The following is a 26,961-nucleotide window of genomic DNA, read 5'->3' as shown; positions in this document are numbered from 1 at the left end:
TATTCAGCCTAGTGAGAAAATGAATAATCCTTACAGTTTTAAGATTGGACCCAAAAGATATGCAGACAATACTATGACTGGTATGCTCTAGGCCACAGTTGTATTTTGTTGAGCTCTAACTGAGTAGAAATTCTCCTGTTGCATTTACTTATAAGGCCTAGTACATTATCTGTGGCTCTAGCACAGTGGCTTTCACATGATAAGTTTTCAGTATTTGTGAACTTAAATAGAAAGAAATTGAATTGAAAATGGTCATATTTTTATAGGCCTCCTGCCATTGAATTGATAACAAAACCCCTTTCTTTCAATATCACGAGAACTCGGTCTTTTGTCATTTCATACCCAATTTTATAGTATCTGAATCTATCACATACCAACAACAAACTTTGTCTGAACTTTGTCTTCTTCCTGAAAACTTCCTGATTAATTATAGAAGGATTAAGTACTTTTGCACGTCCTCTCTAGTCTATAACAAAGTTCAGATTTCGTCCTCCCAACTACAAAATGCTTTTAATTCTATCATTGCATGGCCTCTCTATAGCATAGGCTCTTTATTTTTTTTTTTAAAGATTTTATTTATTTATTTGAGAGAGAGAAAGAGAGCACACAAGAGAGGGGAGGGTCAGAGGGAGAAGCAGACTCCCCGCCGAGCAGGGAGCCCGATGCGGGACTCGATCCCGGGACTCCAGGATCATGACCCGAGCCGAAGGCAGTCACTTAACCGACTGAGCCACCCAGGCGCCCAGCATAGGCTCTTTATTATGTGTTATATATTTATTAGTTCGTACTAATAAATATATATGAAGTATGTAGAGTATGTAGATGATATGATGAGTCTCACTTAAAAGAAAGATTTTACTGTCCGATGAAATCATTTAAAACATCTGTGAGCACATAGGAGAGATATGAGGTAGTTCCTAATCTTAGGCTCATAACCCACTCCTTATGTTTTCATTCCTTTTTTCTAGGTAATTAATGAATAACTGAGAAATCCATGTGTCTGCTAAGCAGTAACCCCTTCTGCAAGGCCAACAAGGTTGATGAGGTAGATGGCTTTACTGAATGGATCTGTATCTTACCTTTCAAAAGGCCACCTTTTAACTACCTACAGTGCCCAAGTTGTGTACAATCATTGCAGGGACATTGACCTTTGTTCTCAATGACTTATATTGAGATCCTTTTGCTTCAAAATTTAAAATTTTAGCTGAAATAATTGTATATTATTTGTGAAAACTGGAAAAGCATGGGGAAAAGTGCTTACTCAAAATAAAAATTTTTTTAAATTAATGAGTTTATGTTTCTTAAAAACTCTATACATTTCAATTATGTTCAAAGAAATACTTTAACTGCATTTTTATTGAGTTTAAATTAGAGATAAACAAAATCAACCAAATAACTTGCCGGCTCTACCTCTTAGATCTTTCTTCTGTCATACGGGAGACTATAACAGTGCCAGATTTTTGTAAAAGCAAAAAACAAAACAAAACAAAACATAAATCTGGGGGAGGCTTTGAACTTCATAAGCTAGTTTAATTTGAGGTATATTTTCATTTTGATTTGTTCATTTTAGTCCTTTGGCTTGCTGGCCTGTCTAAAGAGTAGATAACGGAGAAGTTGGATCATTTTTAAGAAAACTTTTTTCTCCTTATAGTTTGCTGCTGCTGCTGAGAGGGGAACAGGGTATGAGTGCAAATGAAAGATCTTCTTTGGGCAGTGAAAATGTTTTAAAACTGGATTGTGATGATAGTTGCACAATTCTGTCAACTTACTAAAAAGCATTGAATTATACACCTAGAAGTATGTTTGTGGTATGTAAATTATACTTCATTGAAGCTATAAACACACTCACGTAAATAAAATAATAAATGACCCCCACACAAAGCAAACAAACAAACCCTGCTTCCAGAGAGATAATATGATTTCAACATCTGTTAACGAGCTAGATTTAGAGCATACTTGGTTACATATTAGGTATATTAGCCTGCTTTAGTAAGATCAGATTAAAGCTATACAGAAAAACAAAACCTACTTTAATTATATTGAATATTAAACAGACACTGTTTCAGAGTCATTAACAGGCTTCTTTTTCTCCTTGAGTCTTTTTTATAAGATTCCAGTGAGGGCCAAAGAAAAGCAAAAATGTGATCTTCAAAATAAACTTTCATGAAAGAAAAATGTGGCCTCACATTTTTTTTACTTAAATTTTGAACTCTCCATGTGTAAGAAAATCCTCTTCTTTTATCCACAAGGAAAAGGTGTAAAGATCTAGAATTAATAAAAAAATAAATAAAAAACAAAAAACTTCTTTTCTAACAATTTAAATTAGATTCAGGGGCCAGTTTTTCATTTTCTTCTTTATTCTGGAGTTGTAAAACATAAATAAATAGGGGAAGAAATTAAGATGGCAGAGGAGTAGGAGGACCTTAAGCTTGTCTTGTCCTTCAAACACAGCTAGATAGTTATCAAATCATTCTGAGCACCCAATAAATCAATCTGAGGTCTGAGAGGACAAAACCTGCAAGTCCACAAGTAGAAAAGTGACCACCTTTTAGAAGGTAGGAAGTGTAGAGAGTTGACTTGGGGGGATATAGCTGTGGGTACCCCGGTGGGGAGGGAGCTGGGCTTATAGAGGCTACCACCAAGTATTATAAGCAGCAGAGCACAAAATCTGAACTTTCAGAAGTCCACTACCATGGTGGATGTGCCTGGCTTAAAGGTGCTCAGGTGACGAAGCAGGGAGGAGTCCCAGGAGGGACAGCCTGGTCTGAGGATCACCTGGGCTGCAAGAAGAATGGGTGGTGCCTCAGTGTGGCATGGTTCCCAGGCATAGGAGTGGGAAAGTTGGCTGAGAGCAGTGAGTCTTGGTGCCGGCTTTCTGCTGTTTTGCCACAAACTGTGAACTGCTGCTCGTTTGTGCCTCCACGGCCTGATTGCGCCATTGCTTTCCTGGGACTGGTCAGCAAACGGCAAAAGAACAGCAAGACCACCCCCTCCCCAAGAAACAGCTCAGGTCCCAGCCACAGGGTCCCTAAAATTTGCAGTTTTGAAACTCAGTCGTGGGCCTGAGATAAAAAAAAAAACACAACCTCAGACACAGGCAGGGTGAATGCAGGGTTCTGACAGAAACTGGGAATACAAGAGGGGTGATTGATTGCTCTCAAGGAAGAGTGGGGGGTCTGAACTTTCAGCCCTGGGGCTAGAGAGCAGGGCATTGCCATATTCACCCTGACCATCAGCACTGAAAGCCTGCAGGGAGCAAAACAGTGTCACCTAGTGGAGGCTGTGACCATTTACACTAAGCCCCGCCCTCCTGCCCCCTGGAGGCATATTTCCACTTGGGCAAGTCCACCTGAGAATCATCACAACAGGCCCTTCCTCCAGAAGACCAGCACAAACGACTGGTGTGCCCCAAGTCTACTGATCATAGAGTGCTGTGAAGCTTCAGCTCTAGGGTAAATAGGATCTAGCTTCCTTTTTACTTTTATTCTTGTTTTTATTATTATTATTTTTTCTCATGGCCAGGGATTTAATTAATACAGATATAATTAAGATGTCTGAACTAGAATTTAAAACAATGATTATAAGGATACTAGCTGGGCTTGAAAAAAATCTTAGAAGACACTAGAGAATCCTTTACTGCAGAGATAAAAGAACTAAAATCTAGTCAGGCCAAAATTAAAAATGCTGTAAATGAGATGCAAACCCAACTGGATGCCATAAAAATGAGGATGGACAAAACAGAGGAGCAAATCAGTGATATAGAAGATAAAATTAAAGCTGAAAAGAAGAGGTAAGAAAGATAATGGATCACGAAGGTAGATTTAGGGAACTCAGCAACTTATTAAAATATAATAGCATTTGTATCATAGGAGTCCCAGAAGATAAAGAGAAAGAAAAAGGGGCAGAAGGTTTATTCAAACAAATTATAGCTGAAAACTTCCCTAATCTGGGGATGGACACAGACAACAAAATCCAAGAAGCACAGAAAACTCCCATTAAGTTCAACAAAAGCTGGCTATCGCCAAGGCATGTCATAGTCAAATTCACAAAATACACAGACAAGGAAAGAATCCTGAAAACAGCAAGGGGGAAAAATGTCCTTGATCATCTACAAGAGAAGACAGATGAAGTTCTCAGCAGATCTGTCCACAGAAACTTGACAGGCCAGAGGACAGTGGCAGGATATAATCAATGTGCTGAATTGGAAAAATAAGCAGCCAAGAATTCTTTATCCAGCAAGGCTGTCATTCACAATAGAAAGAAAGATAAAAATTTTCCCAAACAAACAAAAACTAAAGGAGTTCATGACCACTAAGCCAGCCCTGCAAGAAATTTTAAGGGCCTCTCTGAGTGGAGAAAAAAGACCAAAAGCAACAAAGACTAGAAAGGACCAGAGAACATCATCAAAAACACCAACTCTATAGGTAACACAATGGCACTAAATTCATATCTTTCAATAATCACTCTGAATGAAAATGGACTAAATGCTCCAATCAAAAGACATAGGGTATCAGAATGGATAAAAAAACCAAGATCCATTTATATGCTGCCTATAAGAGACACATTTTAGACCTAAAGACACTTGCAGATTGAAAGTGAGGGAATGGAGAACCATCTATCATGCTAATGGACATCAAAGGAGAGCCAGAGTAGCATACCTATATCAGACAAAATAGATTTTAAAACAAAGACTGTAACAAGAGATGAAGGGCATTATATCATAATTAAGGGGTCTATCCATCAAGAAGCTCTAACAATTGTAAATATGCCTCCAACTTGGGAGCACCCAAATATATAAATCAATTAATAATAAACATAAAGATACTCATTGATAATAATACAGTAATAGTAGGGGACTTTAACACCCCAATTACAGCAATGGACAGATCATCTAAGCAGAAAATCAACAAGGAAATAATAGCTTTGAATGACACACTGTACCAGATGGACTTAACATAGATTCAGAACATTTCATCCTAAAGCAGCAGAATACAGATTCTTTTTGAGTGCACATGGAACATTCTCCAGAATAGATCACATACTGGGTCACAAATCAGGCTTCAGCAAGTACAAAAAGATCAAGATCATACCAAGCATATTTTCAGACCACAACACTATGAAACTTGAAGTTAATCACAAGAAAAAATTTGGAAAGACCTTGAATATATGGAGGTTAAAGAACACCCTACTAAAGAATTAATGGGTCAACCAGGAAATTAAAGAAGAAATAAAAAAATACATGGAAGCAAATGTAAATGAAAACATGACAGTCAAAAACCTTTGGATATGAACAACATGGGCTACAGAAGATCAGCTAATGTAAAAAACAAAGAGAACAGAATGACCAATCTGAAAGAAATGTCAAATTAGGAAAGAACCCAGAAGTATTTTCTTCTGCCACTGTGGGCTGAGAGACTTTTATATTTCCTAGTGAGGAGAATTTAGCCACTAATGCCAGAATTGCTTATCCTTTGGCTTCAGTTGTCTAGATAATAAGCAATATATAGTCTTCATTCTATAATTCTAAACCTATCATTCTAAATCTATCTTGTGGTGGTTTTATAAAGTTCTGACAGCATGGTACAGTAGAAAAAGGAGAGAATTTGGGGTTCAAAAAACAAGTGTTCTCTTCTGAGCTCTATGTCTCACTAATCATGCCCTTGAGTGGTATACTTAATCTTCTCATCTGTAAAATGAGGAAAATAGTATCTATGGTGGTCACTACGGATTATCTTTCTACGAGAGGCCTTGGGATGGCAATCTTGTTGGTAAGGGGGAAGGGATTTGTCTTAAAGCTGAATTTGGAGAGTAAGCACACTGCCTTCACTTAAATTTATTAGAAGTGATGGAAATTAAAGGGAAGTCAAAGATTGCTCCCATGCTCAAGTCACTCATTGGCACCACCAAGGGATGTGGGGTTAGTGGGAAAATATTGGGGGTTAACCTAAGTATCAAGCTCACTTAGTTATGAAGCAAATATTAGTTTTCTTCATTGTTACTCTCTCGTAAGTTCAGATTTTATAGAGGTAGATATTAGAGTAAAAATTCTGATACCTGGAGGAAAAACATCAGGTAAGCTGCACATCTGAGAGGCTAGTGCTCTGAGAAGACCTCTTTCTATCTTGGTGTGCAAAAGCAACAGTGAGTAAGGGCATGTTGAATTACAAAATAGAACCAAAATTTTCCCAATATCAGAATATCTGTTTTCTTCCCCCTTTCTTGCGATTGACCGTGAATTTATGGAAATAACAACACAAGTACACAAACAACTATTTGAAAATTTGAAAAGATTAGAGAAAATGTGGACAAGACTAAAGAATGCAAAGAAGGAAATAACACTCATAGATAATTCTACTATGTAGATACAACCCCGGTTAACATTTCATTTATTCAGCAATTCCTAGGAATGCCTACTGTATGTCATCTATTCTCTGGGGGTAGGCATACAAAAATGACTGATATAACCTATCCCCAAGACAGGGGTAGAGAAAAGGAATTTTGCCAGCCTTGTACCTTTAATGTGTAATGTGCATATTCAGAAATTATTTTATATTCTCTGCTGTTTTAAGTCTTTTTATAAAGCTTAGTATTAATATTGTTTATAAGATAAGGGAGTGATGCTGCCTGGTTTCGCTGCTATTCCTGGAGGTACAAGTCAGGAATGTGAAAGCACACTGCCCAACCAGGGGCCTCAGGAAGAGTGGATCGGAGGGTGAAGATTACTTATAGAGCTTTTCCCTGCCCTGCAAACCTAGCATTTCTCATCTGAGTTCATCTTTAAAGATGTCACAGCTTTTGCAATGTTTTATAGCATTTTCTATTAAAAGTGTGTCATGTAAATCAATCATGGCTTCAATTTTTCTGTCAGACTTCTATAACCTTAAACCAAAGCTTTCAAAATTAATCAAAAAGAGTAAGTCAATTTAATTTTTCATGAGAGAGTAACAGTATGAAGTTTGTCTTTGGCTATCTCAATTATAAATATTTATTAATGAATTTTGGTTAATAAATTTTTACATAGGAGCTTAAGAGGCAAGAGATATTTTTAAAAATCTAGTCTTAATTTCTGTATAAATAGCCTATTGTTTTTTAAAAAACAATTTTTCCCATTTCTGTGAGAAATACAGAAAACCATTACAAAATTTAGAAGTTAACCATCCTACATTCTTGATATAGCCATGATTAAGAGTCATTCTTTATTCATCTAACCATCCACCCACACAGTCTACAAATATTTATAGAGCATCTATGCAATGCTGGGCCTCTGGCTAGGCATTAGGGATACACAACCAGATCAGAATCAGTTGATCTTTGTCTTCAAACAGCTCACAGTCTCATAATGAAGAAAGACAAAAATAAAATCAGATAGTTAAAACATGATCAGTTAGAGAGATAATAACCACAGATATTGTGGGTGTATAATGAAGAGGCTAGTACCAACTTGGGGGACAAGGAAGAAAGCTTATGGCAAGGTTTCCTGGAGGAAGTGTGAATGGACAGGATTTTAAAGGGGAAGTGGAATGGAGCTACAAGTTGGAAGAATTTAGAGGCATTCTAGTCGCGAAAACCACAGGAGGCAAAGTATGGAGTGAAGACAGGGAACACTTGAGAGTTAACCAAGTCCGGAGAGATGAAATAGGAGCGGATTGTTATTTAAAAAATACTTGATACCATAAATTTGAATAGTTACATAATATCATGTCAGTGAGCCATAATCTATGTACTTGCTTCCCTAATATTCAGGATTTTTAAAAAGATTTTATTTATTTATTTGACAGAGAGAGAATACAAGAAGGGGGAGTGGGAGAAGGAGAAGCAGGCTCCCCAGTGAGCAAGGAGCCGGATGTGGGGCTCGATCCCAGGACCCTGGGATCATGACCAGACCCGAAGGCAGACGCTTAACCGACTGAGCCACCCAGAGGCCCCTAATATTCAGTATCTTGATCATTTCTATTTTTTCACTGTCATAAAACCTTTCTGATGAAAATTACTGTGCACAAGTTTTTGTCTATGTTCATCATTTACTTAAAAAATATATTAAGAGCAAGGCACCTGGCGGGTTCAGTCAGTAGAGCATGTGACTCTTGATCTTGGGGTTGTGAGTTCTAGCCCCACATTAGGTGTAGAGATTACTTCAAAATAAAATCTTTAAAGAAAAGAATATATATCTATTAACAGAATACCTCCAATAGCAACTAACAGAAAAACAAACTCAAAATGGCTTAAATAATAAAGACAGTTTATTGTATCCTATGACTGGAAATACAGAGTAGGGAAGGTTTCAGGGTTGGTCTATCCATCAGCTCAATGAAATCACCAAACACCCAGTTTCTCTCTGCCTTTCTGTCCTGTATCCTCAGCGTCAGCTTCATCTGAAGGCTAGCTCCCGTGGGGTAGCAGAATGGTTGCTGGCAGTAAACAAAGCTGTGTGATTTCTCAACTTAGTCCAGTGGGAGAGTCAAACAACTGTCAAACAAGAGGCTAAGCCTGCTCAGCCACCCCGAGCCAGTTCCAAGGCCACAATGCTGTACACCGATCATCAGCTCAGGCTGGGATATATAAACCAGCATTGGTTTCTGTCTCATCAATTTTCAATGTTCCAATAGATACCCACGTAATATGAATAAATTATTTCCAAATAAGGAAATAAAATGAAATAACAAATATGCATAAGAAAAATACCTCATAACAAACTGAGGATTTTTCCATTATGTTTTTGTTTGCAAACAAGCCACATGGTAAAGAAATGATATTTTCTGAGTAGTAGAAATTTTCTGAGGTTCTCCGGTGCTTATACCATAAAAATAGTTTAAGAAATACTTATAATTAAAATAATAAAAAAAACCAGTAAATGTTTGCCTTTCCCAGAGAGACATATGCTTATTTAGACTCTTTTCTATAGATTCACAAATATATGTATTTGTCCTCAAAAAATGGCACAATACCTTTTTTTAACTTAAAGTATTTTACACACAATAACATAACAATATATTTTATTGTCAATTCATAGAGCACTGCCTCATTCTTCTTTATAGCAATACATAATTTATTTAACTATTCCCTTTTGATAGACTTTTAGATTGTCTAAAAATTTAAGTACTTGGAAGAGGCAATTTCAAAGTTTAGTCCTGATTTTTATATATAGCTAAAGAAGATAATAATATATATATATTTGATATAATATGATTTCTTTTCCAACTTGATTAGTTCAGGCTGGAGCAAACATACTGCTGGATAATATAGCCTCCTATAGACTGCCTTGTGGAGAAGAAGAGAACACCCACTCTTATGAAAAAGGGGTAAGATTTTCTAAAAAAGAAATGGAGATATATGTCAGGATTAGGAGAAGAAAATGATCCCATTGTGGTTTGCAAGCCTGAAGACAGAGAAGCAGATGTCTTTAGAAAGAGAGGGTTGAGCTGCATAGTGATGTAAAATCCTTCTTGAATTCTAAACTTTTCGTGAAGCTGGTGAGATAAACAAAGGCCTTAAGTGAATGATGTTTTCACAGTAATCTCAGAAAGAGAGGGCTGTGTTCCCTTGCGGAATAGGAACAGTTTACATGTGACAAAACTAATTCCATAGAAGCAGGATCTTGAAGGAAACTAGGAAACATCTATGCTTTCGTCTGATCCCATCAGAGTTCCCAGAGGTACCAGAAGAAGTTCGGAACACATTTCTAATATGATTAAAATCTCAAAGCATAGGGTGCTGTGCATGATATCTGTGTTATGTCTTTGCTTTGTATATTTGTGAAAATACTTCTTCAAGAGAGTTTCCTAGAAATGAGGTTGCTGGGGCAAATCTTATAAACTATGGCAATGGTGGCATGAGTCTAAATTTGGTTTTTGATTCAGGTGCTTGCTTTGAGCACTCTGTGAGAAGCTGACTGACAAAGCATGTGCCCTCTATGTGAGTGTGTGCCTTTATAAATGTCCTCCTTTTTGGAGGATTTCCTTTTACCTTTCCTGTGACATGCCAGCATTTAATAATCAATGTGTCTAAAATAAATGGAAAGATAGTCCATGTTCATGGACTGGAATTAACATTGTTAAAGTATCCATTCTTTCCAAAGCAGTCCAGATGTTCAATGCAATCCCTATCAAAATTTCAATGGCACTTTTCACAGAAATAGAAAAAATAGTCCTAGAATTTGTATGGAACCCCACAAGACGTCTATCACAAAAGATGCTGAATAGCTAAATCAACCTCAAACAAGTATAATAAACCTGAAGGCATTACAATTTATGATCTTAAACTATATTACCTAGATGTAGTTATAAAAATCTTATGGTACTGGCATAAAAACAGACACATAGACTAATGGAACAGAATAGGGAGCCCAGAAATAAATCTACACATATACAGTCAACTAATTTTTGACGAAACCTCCAAGAATATACAACGGGGAAAGAATTGTCTCTTCAATATATGGTGGTGGGAAAACTGGATATCCACATGCAAAAGAATGAAATTGGACTCTACCTTACACCATACACAAATATCAACTCCAAATGGATTAAAGACTTAAATGTAAGACTTGAAACTGTATCCTAGAAAAAAACATAGGGTAGAAGCTCCTTAACATTGGTCTTGGCAATGATTTTTTGCAATTGACACCAAAAGCACAGGCAACAAAAACAAAAATAAATAAGTGGGACTACATCAAAATAGAAAGTTTCTGCCTAGCAAAGGAAACAATCAAGAGAATGAAAAGACAACCTATGGAATGGGAGAAAATATTTGCTTACCAAATATCTGATAAGGGGTCAATATCCAAAATATATAAGGAACTCATACAACTCAATAGCAAAAGTAAACAAATAAATAACCCAATTAAAATATGGCAAAGGACCTGAACAGACATTTTTCCAAAGAAGACATACAACGGCCAATAGGTATATGAAAAGATGTTCAATATCACTGATCATCAGGGAAATGCAAATCAAAACCACAATGAGATATCACCTCTTATCAAAAATTCAAAAGATAACAAGTGTTGATGAGGATGTGGAGCAAAGGTAACCCTTGTGTACTGTTGGTCAGAATGTAAATTGGTATAGCCATTATGGAAAACTATATGGAAGTTCCTCAAAAATTAAAAATAGAACTAGTATGTGATCCAGCAATCCCACTCCTGGGTATATATCCAAAGGAAATAAAATCACTATCTCAAACAGAGAGCTGCACTCCTATATTCATAGCATTATTCAGTGTAGCTAAGATACAGAAATAGCCTAAGTGTCTGTTGATAGATGAATGGTAAGAAAGTGTGGTATACATAAACAGTGGTATATTATTCATCTTTAAAAAGAAGGAATTCTTGCTATTTGATACAACATAGATGAACCTAGGGGTCATCATGCTAAGTGAAATAAGCCAGACACAGAAGGATGCATATTACATGATTTCACTTACATGTCAAATCTAAAAAAAAAAAAAGGGAGTGTCAAACTCATAGTAGTAGAAAGTAGAATAGTGGTTACCAGAGCTGCTGGGTGGTAGAAAAGCTACTGAATCAGCGGATACAAACTTTCAGTTCTAAGATGAATAAATTCTGAAGACCTAACTTATAGCATAGTGACTATAGCTAGTAATAGTGTATTATATACCTGAAATTTGCTAAGAGAGTAGAGCTCAAGTGTTCTTACCACCCACACACACATACACACACACACAAAGGTAACTATGGGAGGTGATAGATATGTTATTTAATTTGATTATGGTAATCATTTCACAATGTAATCATATATCAAGACATCATATTGTACACCTTAAATATATACAATTTTTATTTGTCAGAAATGAAAAAAAACCATAATCAATAGGTCCAAAACCAAAGTCCTCAGCTTCCCCACCTCCCACAGCCAGTGCTTTAAGTAAAGGTGTCAAACAAAATAAACATCATGATCAAAGACGATCTCTGAATTGGCCAACTATTGCTTGGTTTATGTTTGTTCTCAAATTAATGGATTTGCTGATCTTTTAAACTAGTAACTGCTAACTTAACAGTTTCTAATTTTACTTTAAAACAATGTCTATTAAGCCTAGTAAAGTGATGATAAAACTTGTGTTGTTATTTTATTTTCCCTCCCTAGAAATCACTTGTTTAGTTTATACATAATATTGCCCTCAGGAGGGTGGAAATCAAAAACATAAAGCATGGACTAACTTTTAGATTGTTGTCCTTCTTGCAGATTGGAGCGGTTGCAGTTGGCTCTTGTCTGTTTCTCTCATACAAAAGAAGGTAATTTTTCAGCTATTTCAGCTGACATCCTTATATCTCAGTGATTGGATCTTTTTTGTTTGTTTTTTAAATGTGTTTTACTTTTAACTTAGGTATCCCCTGCAGAGAGTACAGGAAAGAGAGAAAGAATACTTTGAACTCTAAAGGGAAGTAGAAAAACCAGGTCTATAAGAAACTCTTTCCAAACTTATAAACTAAGGACGTAGATTTTTGCTTCATCACTTGGATAACTCTGTGCTAAAATTGGAATATCTCATGAATATTAAAAATTCCCACTAAATAGTTTTCAGGATATATTATGTGAAAGGCAACCAGAAGTAGCTAAACAGAAATCTAAAATAGCTCTGGATACATGCCAAATGGATGGTACAGAAAATAGAAGATTAAACAAAAGAAGGAGCTTTGGAAAGCTGGTTACAGAAGAGAAGGGGGAAATTAAATAGTCTCATAGGAAAGATATGGTTTAGATATGTGGGGAGGAAGTTGGGGTTGGGTGGTGGAGGTTGTGTGTATTTAGGATTCAGGGAAATTCAAGGAGCTATGGATAGGCTGGAGGTCCACATAAAGGGAAGGAGCCAGAAGTCTGTCCAAGGATGTCAAGGTCAGATTCTCGAAAGCCCTAAATGAAGTTCTAAGAAGAATGATTTTGTTCATTTGGCAAATTAAAATATTCTGGCATGAGAAAACACTTCTGTTATTCCCTAAAAATAATGTATTAATAAAGAGATCACATCTTGAGTTATATTTTAGTGTTATTGTTATACATACAAATTGTTTAAGTAAATTTTTAGCAACCCCTTTATTTATTTGTATTCGTGTTTCTAATTACTTTGTATATTACGAATCATGTCAAAAGTTACTTATTTTCCTTCTTCAAGAAAGGAACCAACATATTCTCTTACTTAACTGCTCTGTGTTATTCCTGCACTTAGGAAGACAATTACCTCTTAAAATTGCTGAAACCAGCCCTTTTTATTTCCCAAAGAAATAGTTTATCATCTTTTACCTCTTTCAAACATTGTTTCGGAAGCCCAAACTGGCACCAACATTGATTAACTAGATATTTATTAAATTTCTCTTATCTGCTACCCCACTAATGGTGGTGACAATAAGTATATATATATATGAATCAGAAGTAAGTCAGTTTACAGAAAAAAAGGAAAGGAACCAAAACCTGAAAATCAGTGCTTGGATCAAGAAAACGGTATTGCATTTGGAGAGGTGTTAGTACATGGTGTAAAGATTTGTAGTTATGTTATATGTCCTAGTTGTTATGTTTTCCAAAAGCATGGTAATGTAATTGAATAAATACCCCATGAATATGAATATGCTGATTTTTGCCATATACCTTATCAAACAAAGTATTAAGACCCAAGTTTTATTGAGACATTTGGCACATTGTTCTAATTTTAAAATTTGCTTGTTCCTTGCAAAAATAGAACTAGCTGAAGGGTACCAGTATAAACAAAATGCTAATAAACTGCTCACAATTTCTTTGAAAGACTCCAGGTGTATTGAATATTCTGCTTCTTCCCTTAACCCCATGGCACCACATCTTCCCCAATTCATATCCCTGTTTGTACTTCAAAGACTTGTTCAGGTCATTCTTGTCACTATGTTTATATTATAGATTTGCTTATTCTATGACAGCATTATGAGTAGTTACCACATTCTAAAATGCCAGATACTGTTTAATTGTAATGGTGCCTACTTTTTTATCGAAACTATTCATACTTTATTACTGTAAACAACTTTGAACATAATGATGCCATTCAAAAGAGCTGATCAAGCTGAGAAAAATGACACTACAGTCGTAAAGTCACTCTATATGTAGCTATTAACATTTTATAGTGCATATAAGGAAAAGCGTTTTAAGTTGCAACCATAGACAAATAAGAAAATTAATTTTAAACACAGAACTACCCCTTTGAAGATTAGAAATGCACTACTTAAGTAATATTGCCAACAGATACTTTTAGATTCTAGCAGATGACCTTTCATACAAAGAACCCCATATACAGGGTTTTGCATTAGACAGATTCAAATCACCTTACTTTGCCAGTAGAAAACAAGAGCTTTCATTCCTAGGAACAAGTAGGAAAGAAACACACTGTAACCTCACTTTTCAAAGCTATTCTCTGGTTACGTACCAGAAGGGACAAGGTTATAGATGAGGGGTTTTAAGAGACACATTCTTGTGGCACTTCTAGGATCTAACACTCTCTTCAAATGAAATCAAAGATACTTACTGGGCGCCTACTATGTGTGGCGTGTTGCGAAGTATGGCTGAGAACGTGCCCTCTGACATAAGGAAGCCCATGATCCAGTTGAGAGATGAGATAAACACACGAACAATTAAAGACTTAGAATCTGAATTCCACAAATATTTAAATAATAGTGTGACAACAATAGAAGGAATACGAGGTCATGTGTACACATAATGACCAAGAAAACTAGAGAGAAATAACCACTACGGAAATTCAGGAGTTAGGTTAGAATGTCAGAGAAGGTTTTATGAAAGAATTCTTTAGCCTGGTCTTAAAAGACGATAATAATAACATCTTGCATTTGTTTAGTGTTTTGTAGGGTGTCGGGAAATATCTGAAGCTGTAGGACAAACGTGACTCTCTTCTGTGGTATCAATTTTACTGAATAGAAAGTAAAATATTTTTGTATAAAAATAAACAGATTTATCATTGCTATTATTTAAAGCATTAATAATCATACTAAAATTGTGAAACACGTTTGTCTTGGTAATATCTAAGTACTTCACCTATATTATTGCTTATAATAAAATTTATTGCTAATAATGGAATTCAAGCTTTGTTTGATTTTCACAGATAGATCAGGGCATGGGAGAGGTTTTGCTCTTTTGCAGACTTCTTTGAGATATATGCTCTCCTGCTTGATGCACCTGCTGCTCAGGAAAGTATGACTTGCCATGGAGTTTTACTGATGTTATTTGCATTAATTCTCAAAGCAATCTTGTCATGTTGGGAGCGCAGGTCGTAGAAATGAGCAAAATACAGCTCAGTGTGCTTAGTGGTGAGCTGTGGTTTGCTCAGAGAAAGGTGATCATCTGACTCCAAGTACAGTGCTTTTCCCCTCAAATCCAATGACTTCAGGGGCCAGGTAAGTAGCAACAAGAGTATAGTGGGTTTGGGTGTGAAACAGTAGGTGGGGACTATGATGAACTGGAAAGTATCCCTCCAAGAGCATTCAAACAAATAAACATGGTGTCAAACATTGGACAGTGGACTGGGTGAAGGTCAGGGGGTGTTTTGAGCTTTATTTGTATTGTTTGTTAAAAATTCACTGAAATGTAATATGTTGCTTAGATAACTTAAAACACTTTAAAAGAAAACAGAGTCCCTAAAAATAAACGGACAAACAAAATCTCAGGGTGAAAACAAAACAAAACAAAACAAAACCCTATGGCTTTTAGGCCACCAGTCGGTAATCTCTGCCACTTGCTACCTGTCTGTCTGTGATAGGACGTGGCTAGGATCAGAGGAGGGGCATAGAACCTGTAGGTAGAACTGCATGAATAAAACTGTGAGGCACTGACCTGCAAGGTGTGTTAAGGCACCTGACTCTCTGCTATTCTCTGTGTAGTCTCTCATATCTCCCTTGGCTGGACTGCTCTGCTCTCGGAGACAACTGCTCTGATCATTTAAGATTATTTACAACCTGCCCTTCTTTTCAAAGCCTTCCTGGACATGGATCTCACTGGCTATATTAAATAATGTGATTTTTATATTGTCTTGCAAGGTTTGCTCTTATTTCACATGATAGTCATGTTTCTCCCAGTCATTCATTCTTCTATTAATCCAGTCATTATAAGCTCTTATTGGATGTCTCTTTTGTGTCAGGCAGTGTAGTAGGTACTGAAATTCTGAAGATGGGAGAGGACAAGTCTATACTGTAGCTCAGTGTGTGCATACACAGAAAGAGTCACTAAATACTTGATTGAAAAATACAGGGTTTCTTGACCTTGACACCTTGACATCTGGGGCTGGATAATTCTTTGTTGTGAGGGCTGTTCTGTGTATTGGAGGATGTTTAGCATCATCTCTGGCCTCTCTATTCACTAGATGCCAGTAGCAGAAACCCCCTCCCCACCCCCACCCAATTGTGACATGTAAAAATATCCCCAGACATGACCAACTATCCCCTGGGGGGCGGGGGGCGGATGGTATAAGAAGCCAGTTGAGAACTACTGCATTAATAACTTTTTAAAGACTATGTAAAAATAGTGTAGTGTTAAATACTTCTTAATGGTAAGTTATATTATAACAAAATTCAGATGTGGGAAATTCAACCACAAAAGAGGTCTTTGTATCAACAAATACATTTTTATCTGAAAAGAAAGGTTGTTTCAAATAAGTTGGGGAAATAATTTTGGAGATTTAGAATGTTTTTTGAGCATACTTAAAAAAATGAAAATTTCTCAGGGAAGAAATCCTATTTAACTTATTACCCTAAATTTGTTTGCCTCAGAAATTTCTTTTAAAAAATAGTACTTATTAATAGCCTATAAATTACTGATCCATTTAACACACTTTGAGAAATTCCATGTTCTATTTTTAGTACTTAACTACTACCAGTTGATGTAATATCGGCGTTACTATCCCAGTATCTACACTGGCTAAGATATTGCCTTAAGAATATCACTGATGCTAGTCACAACTCCTGGTAACTAAGGAGAAACAAGGGCATTTTTTAAGGTCAGTGGTCTCAAAATTTAGCATGTATCAGAATCCCCCAGAGGAGTTTGTGAAAACACAGATTTCCGATTTAGTAGGTCCGGTGGGCCTCAGAATCCAGTTCTTGGGGTAATGCTGATGTTGATCCAGAGATTTCACTTTGAGAACCCCTGTAAAGTATAATGAGAGCATCAGAATGAGAGAATCAGACCAAGTTAGAGTTTCTATTTAGAGGAAAAACCTTTCTTGGTCTTCTGATGTGGCTAAACTCTATGACTGCTGTCTGTTTCAGAAAGCCAGAGAGTGGGGACCACAGAGAGAGCACAAGCCTTTACACCAGGAATGATATTAAGTAGCCCATGAACAAATGTTGGTGACACTTTTCTATTTCATTGCCGCTACACACGGAGTATCTCTCGGTAACTGGAGGTCCAACGCATTTAGATGTGCAGAGCATTGTATAAAGGGCTAAACAAATTATATGTGTCTCCGAGAGCTCCACTGCCCTCAATGAATCTGTAAGACAGTTGAAAGCCACTGAACAGCACAAAGCAGCATATTGAAAAGGGAAAATAGTAGAACAGAAAATTAAGAAAACGTGGCAAATGAAAGAACATCATTAATACTTTACATAAATTGTTTCATTTGGTTGATACACACACAAAAAGCAACCCACAAAACAGGTATGCAGATTCCTGTTTTCCTGATGAGAAAACAGAGACCCAGAGGCTCAGTGATATACTCTAGGTGGCTGGCTGTGTTAGCCAGCAGGGCAGGGACTCAAACCCACGTGTATTTAACCCACAGCACAATGCTGTTTCCTTCTTGTTCACACGAGGGCTTTCTGCATTCATTTTTCTTCGGCTGTTTCCCCTTCCCCAGCTATATTTTTTACCTATTTTATCAACCAGGCTTCTTTGTTTTCATTTAGTAAATAAAAATGTGCGAAAACCAGTAGGTTAGCATATTGGAACTAAATGTATCTATACTAGAACTTGACTGTACCAACGTCAAGATTCAAATAATAAAGCTTACAAATACAGAGTTAACCTAAAAGATTAAGAAGATAACTCTGGTTTATTCTTTAAAAATATTTTTTAGTTTAATATACTCTTTCTCTGACATGGTGAATCCAAATAATTGTAGCATACCTATGTTGTCATCTCAAATCATATAGATGCATGGAAATAATAGGAGGAAAAAAACCCAAATCATTATAAATAGTACTAAATGACATAGTGAGAAATAATTACAAAAAGAATAAGAATTTTAGAGCTTAAAAAGAAATGAAAGAGAATTAAATTAATATTTTGCCCATGTTAAGAGTTTGTGAAGAGTATGGAGATTCCTCAAAAAATTAAGAATAGAACAAGCATATGACCAGCTCTTCCATTTCTAGGTATTTATCCAAAGAATATGAGAATACTATATCAAAAATACATACGTACCCCTGTGTTCATTGCAGCATTATTTACAATAGCCAAGATATGGAAGCAACCCAAGTGTCCATCGATAGATGAATGGATAAAGAAGATGTGGTATATTTACATAATGGAGTACTATTCAGCCATAAAAATGAACGAAATCTTGCCATTTGTGGCAACAAGGATAAAACTTGTGGGTATTACACTAAGTGAAATAAATCAGATGGAGAAAGACAAATAATGTATGATTTCACTAATTTGTGGAATATAAAATAAAAGTGTAACAAATGAACAAACAGAACAAAAACAGACTCATAGATGCAGGAAACAGAATAGTGGTTACCAGAGGGGAGGGAAGGGGGTTGGGAGATGTGCAAAATGGGTGAAGGAGCTCAACTGTATGGTGATGGATGGTACCTACATGGGTGGTGTTCACTTGGTAGGGTATAAAGATGTCAAATTATAAAGCCATACACCTGAGGAGCCCCTGGGTGGCTCAGTTGTTAGGCAGCTACTTTTGGCTCTGGTCATGATCCCAGGGTCCTGGAAACGAGCCCCGCATCGGGCTCCCTGCTCTGCCGGAAGCCTGCTTCTCCCTCTCCCATTCCCCCTGCTTGTGTTCCCTCTCTCGCTGTGTCTCTCTCTGTCAAAGAAATAAATAAAATCTTAAAAAAAAAAAAAAAAAGCTGTACACCTGAAACTTACAAAATAAAAAAAGTTTGTGGCTGTTTTATTGGAAATAATCAGATAAATTTTCATAGTTAGAAGAGATCAGAGAGAATAAAGATGTGCCGGATAAAAAGAAGGCTTTTTCCTAGTCAGAAGATTCTTGTATCCTGAGTATTGGGTCCAAATGTGTTTCACAAAGACTTCTCAAGTACATTGGTTCTCACACGTTAAAGTGCATCACAATTACCTGATAGACTTGTTAAAAGCCTTGGTAGAGCTCACCCCCAGAATGTTTGAATCAGTAGGTCCAGGTTGGGTCAAGGATTTGCATTTTAAACAAGTTCTCAGGTCTTGCTGGTGCTGCTAGTCCGGGGATCACATGTTGGGAAATACAACGCTAGCAACGCCAGCTTCTTATGTCCTCTTCTACGTCACTCTGATCTCTCCACTTCCTAGATCAGAAGTCCTGTCGGAGTCTGCTCTTTACATAACTCGCCCCTCCTAGTGTTGCATTCTGCTCTTTCTCTCCATGAAAGTCAGGCAACTGCTTATATTTTCTAGTCTTCACAGAAGCATGATAAAGTGAAAAGAGAACTAGATTGGGAATTGGGTGACTAGTTTTTGCCCTGGATCTGCCACTACTTATCTTGGGCATCAGTTACCTCACACTGAAATTGAGAGATGAAGACTCGCTGATCCCTCAGATATATTTCTGCCCTAACATTCTATATTGGAACTTGTCTTTTGCCCCAGTGGAATCTATTCCTCAGTGGGCATGAGAAACTTCTTAAATGTTTTCAACAGTATGTGGAGATGCTTGCAGGGGTTTGCATCCTGGTCCCATGTCTGAGGAGGGCCCCACCTCAGCAAGAGGTAGTGGCTCCAGCATTGCTCTGGGAGTCAGAGCCCTTAGACCTGATAAATTAGAAGAATAAGCATGAGCGACAATACATAGTTATTTTCCTTTCTCTGTATTTTTTTTTTTTTAGCTGATCTGGGTCCAAAATACTCATATGAAATATACTGCAACCAACATGCTACCATTTTTTCTCACAGTTTGGGTTACATCTTCCTGGAAGAGAGTCCCTTGTGCAATCTTTGAACAAATAAGGATGACAGCTGCTAATCCTTTTATTCAATTCCCAGACAAGGCTTAGGACAGTAAGTTCTAAACTCAATTCAGCTGATCCAGAATAGCCTGTTTGGGAGAAAAAGTTCCACAAAAGAATTTGCCAAGAGAATGTTCTTAAGAGATCTTTTTTCTTCCAAATACCTAGAAATTTGGGTTGCTTTTTTTTTTTTTTAAGGTTTTACTTATTTGCGAGAGAGAGAATGAGAGACAGAGAGCATGAGAGGGAGGAGGGTCAGAGGGAGAAGAAGACTCCCTGCTGAGCAGGGAGCCCGATGTGGGACTCGAACCCAGGACTCCAGGATCATGACCTGAGCCGAAGGCAGTCGCTTAACCAACTGAGCCACCCAGGCGCCCTTGGGTTGCTTTTTATACGTGAATACAGGGTTTCTCAATACCAGCACTATTGACATTAGGGGTTAAATAAATTTGTATTTATTTGGGTAGGCATTGTAGGATGTATCACACTCCCTACCCCAAATGGGACAATCAGAAGTGACTCTAGGCATTGGCAAATATCTCCTAGGGGGTCAAAGAACTCCCAATTGAGAACCACTGATTTAACACCTTCAAAATAATTTCTTTAGACAAGATGACTAGTTTGATTGACAACAATATTCCCAACAGATAGATATCTGCATGCAATATTACATTTTATAACTTTAAGGAAACATTATGCCTATGTATAATATAAGCATGATGAATATTTTCTTTTTCACATTGCTCTTTCCATCCAACCAACAAAATGTAATATTGTCTCTATTGCGGATTATTGAGCAATTGAGAGCAAAACAATGATAAAGATAAAAATTATTAGATGACCCATAAACCAATATTAGAATAAATAAGAACTTAAATAACCAGTAATTCTGTTTCTACAGCCAGACCATTTTTGTATTTTATCTCCCTTTTAAGGAGCTATTTTTCATTCATAGCACTGTTGTAAATTATGCACAGCAGACTTCTTCATTTAATAGGTTCAGGTCAGAGAGTGATTGTATTTCAGCACTTGGTATTCAGGGATTTTGTAATTTATGAGGTTTATTAATTTAGCAGATTATTTGCTTAAGATACCACTATCCCTTTATAAAGCATTCACTGTGAGAATTTCTGGTCAGCTTAGTATTTTCAAGAGAAGCTTCAGTATTGAGAACATTCTCATATTCCTGAAAATTATATAAATTCTATAAAATTTAGGCCACAGTACGTGACTAGAAAGGATGTAAATGAACTCTTTCTTCCTTTTGTGATAGTGGAAGAGAGGAGGTGGGAGACTGGAAGTTAAGGGCTGAGAGGCAGGGCCTCGGTCCCATGGAAGATTCAGTAGAAAATGAAAATATAAAAACAGCTAAATGCCCTCATAGAAAGTGCTTACAGAATTAGGGCCCCTAAAGAGGGCACTCCTTGGCATTTCTGGGAGGATCTTAAATTGGTCTACTGCTTCCTTGATTACATTACAAAATAGGCAAGAACAGAAAGAGCAGGGAGGTCCTCTTGCTGATGCCAAATGGGAGAAAAAGTACTCACTAATGTGTGAGAAAGGCAGAGTCATGTTTTTTTCTCTGAATTTAGAAATATGAACTGCTGCTACTAGGGTAGATTTTTGGAAAGACATCCGGTCATGAGAAATGAAACAAAATGGTATTGTTGGTAGGGGCCTACTTGTCCTCCAGACTCCAAATCTGACCCTGGGTTCCTCTCAGTGTCCAAATGGATAGCTGGGCAGGGGATGTCTTAGGTGCAATCATCTCCTGGGGGGGGGGGGGGGGCACTTCTCAGAGGACAGACGGGTTAGAGAATGCCCTTCCATGGAGAAGGAGCATTGCCTAGGTAATTAGAAGTCAATCAATTGAACTAAAATGAATCAGAGATTTCTCCTTTAAAATAGGTTCCCCATATTCTACATGGAAACAAGCCCATGACTTCATCATTTCAGTCTCTTCCTCACTCACAAGATTTCTTTGCAGGAATCTTCGTCCTGGTGTCAGTGGTGGTCTCCTTGCTGTGCTGGCTCCCAGCATCTCCTCACCTCCACATGGTGCTCACATCTTTCCCCTCACATAGAATTTCTTCCCATTCATCTCGAGCTGCATGTTACCATCCTTGAAGCTCTGGCTCAAGACTCAGCTAGTATGAGTCCTTATATGAACTCCACCCTCCATACCTACCTTGAAATAGTATCATTCATCTCCAAACATTTATGGTCCTTAGCGCCAGAACCAGTCCTTTGGCATTGCCATTCACTGTTTGTATATTTTAATATTTTAGATGTGTATGTTTTACGTTCCTGATCATAGAGTAGCGACCTTAAGTATAGAGACTTTTAACATCTTGGCCTATCCTTTACATACGGTTGGTCTTTTGAAAATATTTAAGTAATATTAATTGGGAAAGAGATGGGGGGATTTTGTTGCTTATATACTCTGACATGCATGCATTCCTCTCCTTTCTTTGCGAAACTACCCCCCACCCAGTTCCTAGCATCTGGCTATCTGCATCATGATCCTAGATGGCTCTATATTTCCAATTTTCCCACAACATCAAAAATCAAATTGTTCCCTGGTAGTTTAATGGGTTAGAGAGATTAATTCCTGCCCATGCCAAGTTAACATGGATTTTTTCTGCAGAGCATGTTTAGGGGTGTGTGTGTGTTGGGGGAAGGGATAAAGGGGCTCTTTCAACATTCTCAGATAATACCACTGGTTGTTACCTATTGTACAGGGATGAGCTGCTTACAGCTATAGTCCTCAGATAAATGAGGAGATGATACAAGCTAATAAGTAGAATGCAAATAATTGAAATCCACATTTATTGAACATTTAGAAGAATATATGATGTGCGATTATTCTCAATGAGACTTCTTAAAACATTCAGTTTGAAAGTTCACTTTGTTATCCCAGCCTTTGCATGCCAATGCACTGTTTCTCTTCTATGTGCATTGAATTGGGGTCAAAATCCCTTGCTGAAGAGACCTGGAAATCTACAAGGAGATTCTTTGTTCTTATAAAATTAACCTAAATTCACTACTTCAATGTGATCACATTGAAATTTAATATTAATTCCATACCATGTAGGGCTTTCGTTTCCAACTTTACATAACGGAGAATGATTATATGTACCTTCCCCTATTCTCTTTTATCTCTTTCTGTATAGTTATTTTAAATGTTCACTGGTTTTCTCAAAACTTAGCAATCAGATAAAACTGTCTTGATTGATGTTACAGAATCATGGATTTCCCACCAAACCAAAGGAAGTCTTCCTCATTATCTCTGGTCTCTTCAGCTAGGCCATGCTCATCTTCAGGTAAATGTACTTATTCCCTTATCTTCTCAAATCAGCTATCCACTTTTCTCCAGCCAAGCTTGGCTGTAAATTGACAAGATCTCCAGTTGTCTTTGTGATTTCCCTGCAGAGTGCAGCTGGGTTCCTTTCAGTTTAAAAGAAACAGGTGTGGAGGTAATTCTGCTCAACCTTTAAAAATTGCTGTCATAAAAGACAGAGATGGAGTGGTGACTTAAATCTGTTGTTTTTGTTTTTGTTTTTGTTTTTAATGGCAGAAGCATCATACTCTTTTGGAATAAGAAACATATGGCACATAAAATAGGTTAATAACAAAGCATCAGACTTACCGGCTGCTTCCGTTTAATCCTTCATTTTTGGGGCAAAAGGAAATTTTGATATGCAAGCTTATAGCTTTCAAAAGCCCCAAATACGATTAGAAAAATTAGAAACAGTGAGGTCAGAAGGGAGTATTAGCTTTGATTCCTTCCAAATTGGGTAAACACCAGAAGAGATTTGACATAATAGAAGGAGTAATGAAGTAGTCATTAAAGAGCTTGGGGTCTAGTCCCCTTGGACATTAACTGGCAGAGAGATCTTTGACAGGTCATGAAACCTCCCTAGATCTCTGGATTTACATCTGTAAAAGAAGGGAATTAAACTAGAGAATCTCCAAGTTATATTCTACCTCTAAAAGGCAAGGGCTCAACCTGACATTTGGGCCTATTTTATTTTTATTGGTGCATAATAGATGCAGCTTTTTGTTTCTCATGGAGAAAATGAGAGAAATTTGGGAATAAAATATTAACAATTTTAGACTTAAGACCAAAGATCCTAATGAGAAAGTTGAGTTTGAGGTAATATGATGAGAAAGCATCTACTTATCAATGTTCTAGTCTTTGACATGAGCATATGTAAAGTTAACTCTGTCTTAAACTTCCTCTTACCCTCTTATTATTACTACTTAACAAATCAGTCTTTTTATTATTACCCATCTATTGTCAGGTTTACTGAGATTTGGCTGATCTAGGCTGGGCTCTGCTGGTGGTTCTGCTTTAGGTCACTGATCTTTGGGTGAGTTAGGGTGACCTTGCTACATATGTTGCTTGTGCTTCTTATGCCAAAGAATTCAGCAAAGCATGTTCTACCTCTTACAGGTAGAAGCTCAAGGATAATCCCCTTAATTTATAGATGAGAATATTGAAAGTCAGGGAGACTAAGTAATAAAAAAACCCATCTCAAAGTAGGTAAAGGGAAAAAGGAAGGGGGGATAATTCATTAGTTTACATAATTGAAAAACCCAAGTGGACAGTAGGGCTTCAAGGCACAGCTGAATTTATTGGTTCAAATGATGTCTTGTGTCTCTGTTTCCCTCCATCTCTTGGGCCTGCTTTCCTCCATATTGGTTTGTTCTCAAGCAAACTTGTTTCACGTGGCAGCAAGACAGCTGCCAGCACTGGCCTTGAGTGTTCACGGTACAGAAGATAAATTTGCTACTTCGTTGTCCATATAACATTTGCAAACCATTTAGATTGACTTAGCTAGAAACAAGAACTTGAAATGGCCTCCCATGTATCCCTGAGATAAGGGGAGGGGGCCATTTGGTATCAGCACAGGGGAGGGGAAATAATCCCTAAAGAGAAAATATGCTAACTGGACAAAAGTTTACAGATGTCTAGGGCACCTGGGTGGCTCAGTTGGTTAAGCGACGCTCTTTGGCTCAGGTCATGATCCCAGGGTCCTGGGATCAAGCCCCACATTGGGCTCCCGGCTCTGCGGGAAGCCTGCTTTTCCCTCTCCCACTCCCCCTGCTTGTGTTCCTGCTCTCGCTGTCTCTGTCTCTGTCAAATAAATAAATAAAATTTAAAAAAAAATGTTTACAGATGTCTACTCAAGTGTTTACCTGAAAACCTAGAAAGAGGCAGAGCCAGAACTGAAACATATATTTCCTAAGTCCTTTACCAGTACTCTTCAGTATATTTCGTATGAATTAGTGGTGTCTTTTCTGTACTGTCTCAACAGTATGGGAAGCAGGAATGCCTAATGAATCAATGCCAATTGCAAGACTTACGTAGGCAGAAATGACACCAGGACATATTCACCTCACATCTCGGGATTTTGGAAAGACATTTGGGTCACTTGTTTAATCTCTGATAATTCATCACATTGAGGATGATCAGACAACCCAGCCAGCTGACTCTACAGCCTAATGTCTGAAATAAATGGCTTCTGGTGCTGGTAAGACTGACCTTACAGGTGCCTGGGTGGTTCAGTCATTAAGCGTCTGCCTTTGGCTCAGGTCATGATTCCAGGATCCTGGGATTGAGCCCCGCATCCGGCTCCCTGCTCAGCGGGAAGTCTGCTTCTCCCTCTCCCTCTACCGCTACCCGCCTCCCCCCACCCCCCGCTTGTGCTTTCTCTCTCTCAAATAAATAAATAAAATATTTTTTTAAAAAGACTGACCTTACTTACTTGCATACAATCCCTCTATGCAACTGAGGAGAAAAAGTCACAGCATTTATTATTTTTTTATGACTATTACTTACCCTACTACTGTATTTGTTTTATTCATCTTCTTTGGAACAGAAACCATGGTCTCTCTACTAAAGACTTTCTAACAGACAGTGATTAGTCATATATGAGTTTCCCAGGGCTATTCTAACAAAGTACCAAAAGCTGGGAGACTTTAAAACAACACACACTTGTTGTCTCAGAGTTCTGGAAGCCAGAAGTCTGAAATTGAGGTGTGGGCAGAACCATGCTGCCTCCGAAGCCTGTTGGGGGCAATCCTTCCTCACCTCTCCCTAACTTCTGGAGCTTTATCTGTAATCTTCACCTTTCTTTGCTTGGAGCCACATCATTTCAGCCCGTTTCCATCCGGACATGGCTTTCTCCCCTAAGTCTCTGTGTCTTCACAGGGCTGTCTTCTCATAAGGACCTCAGGCAGATTTCTCCCATATGAACTCATCTTAACTAATTATATCTGCAACGACTCTATTTCTAAATAAGGTCATGTTCTGAGAACTTGGGGTTAGGATTCCATATATCTTGTTTGGGGAGACACAATTCAACCCATAGTGGTCCTTGACAGGATAAGGGTTAATACTAAAGTAGTTGCTGGCTGTTTACCATTCCAGTTCATGGGTACTTCCTCTTCTAGACGTGCCCTGCTCCCTCTCTTATTCTCTTTTCCCCCTTCCTTCCCTGTTAGAATTTCCGAAGAACTTCCAACCTGAGGAGACAGGTGATGTCTTATATTCAACTTCTGAGAATATCTTTCATACATATTTATTTATCATACATTACCCTAATCCATGAGGTAAATTAGGCAAAATTCATTATTCCTTTTCAATGACTAACAACAGAGGGAGAGAAAGAGAAATATGAAATGACTTGTCTATGGTCACTCAGTTAGACGGTGAAGGTGGGATTAGAATTACAGTTCCAAGTTCTAATACCTGAAATTCTTTTGCTCCTTTACTGCTTCCAAATGCCAAAAAGACCGGT

This window comes from Mirounga leonina, unplaced genomic scaffold (assembly GCF_011800145.1).
Source record: "Mirounga leonina isolate KUSES-001 unplaced genomic scaffold, KU_Mleo_1.0 Mir_125, whole genome shotgun sequence".
In the NCBI taxonomy this organism is placed as follows: domain Eukaryota; kingdom Metazoa; phylum Chordata; class Mammalia; order Carnivora; family Phocidae; genus Mirounga; species Mirounga leonina.
Note: the sequence above shows the minus strand (reverse complement) of the source record.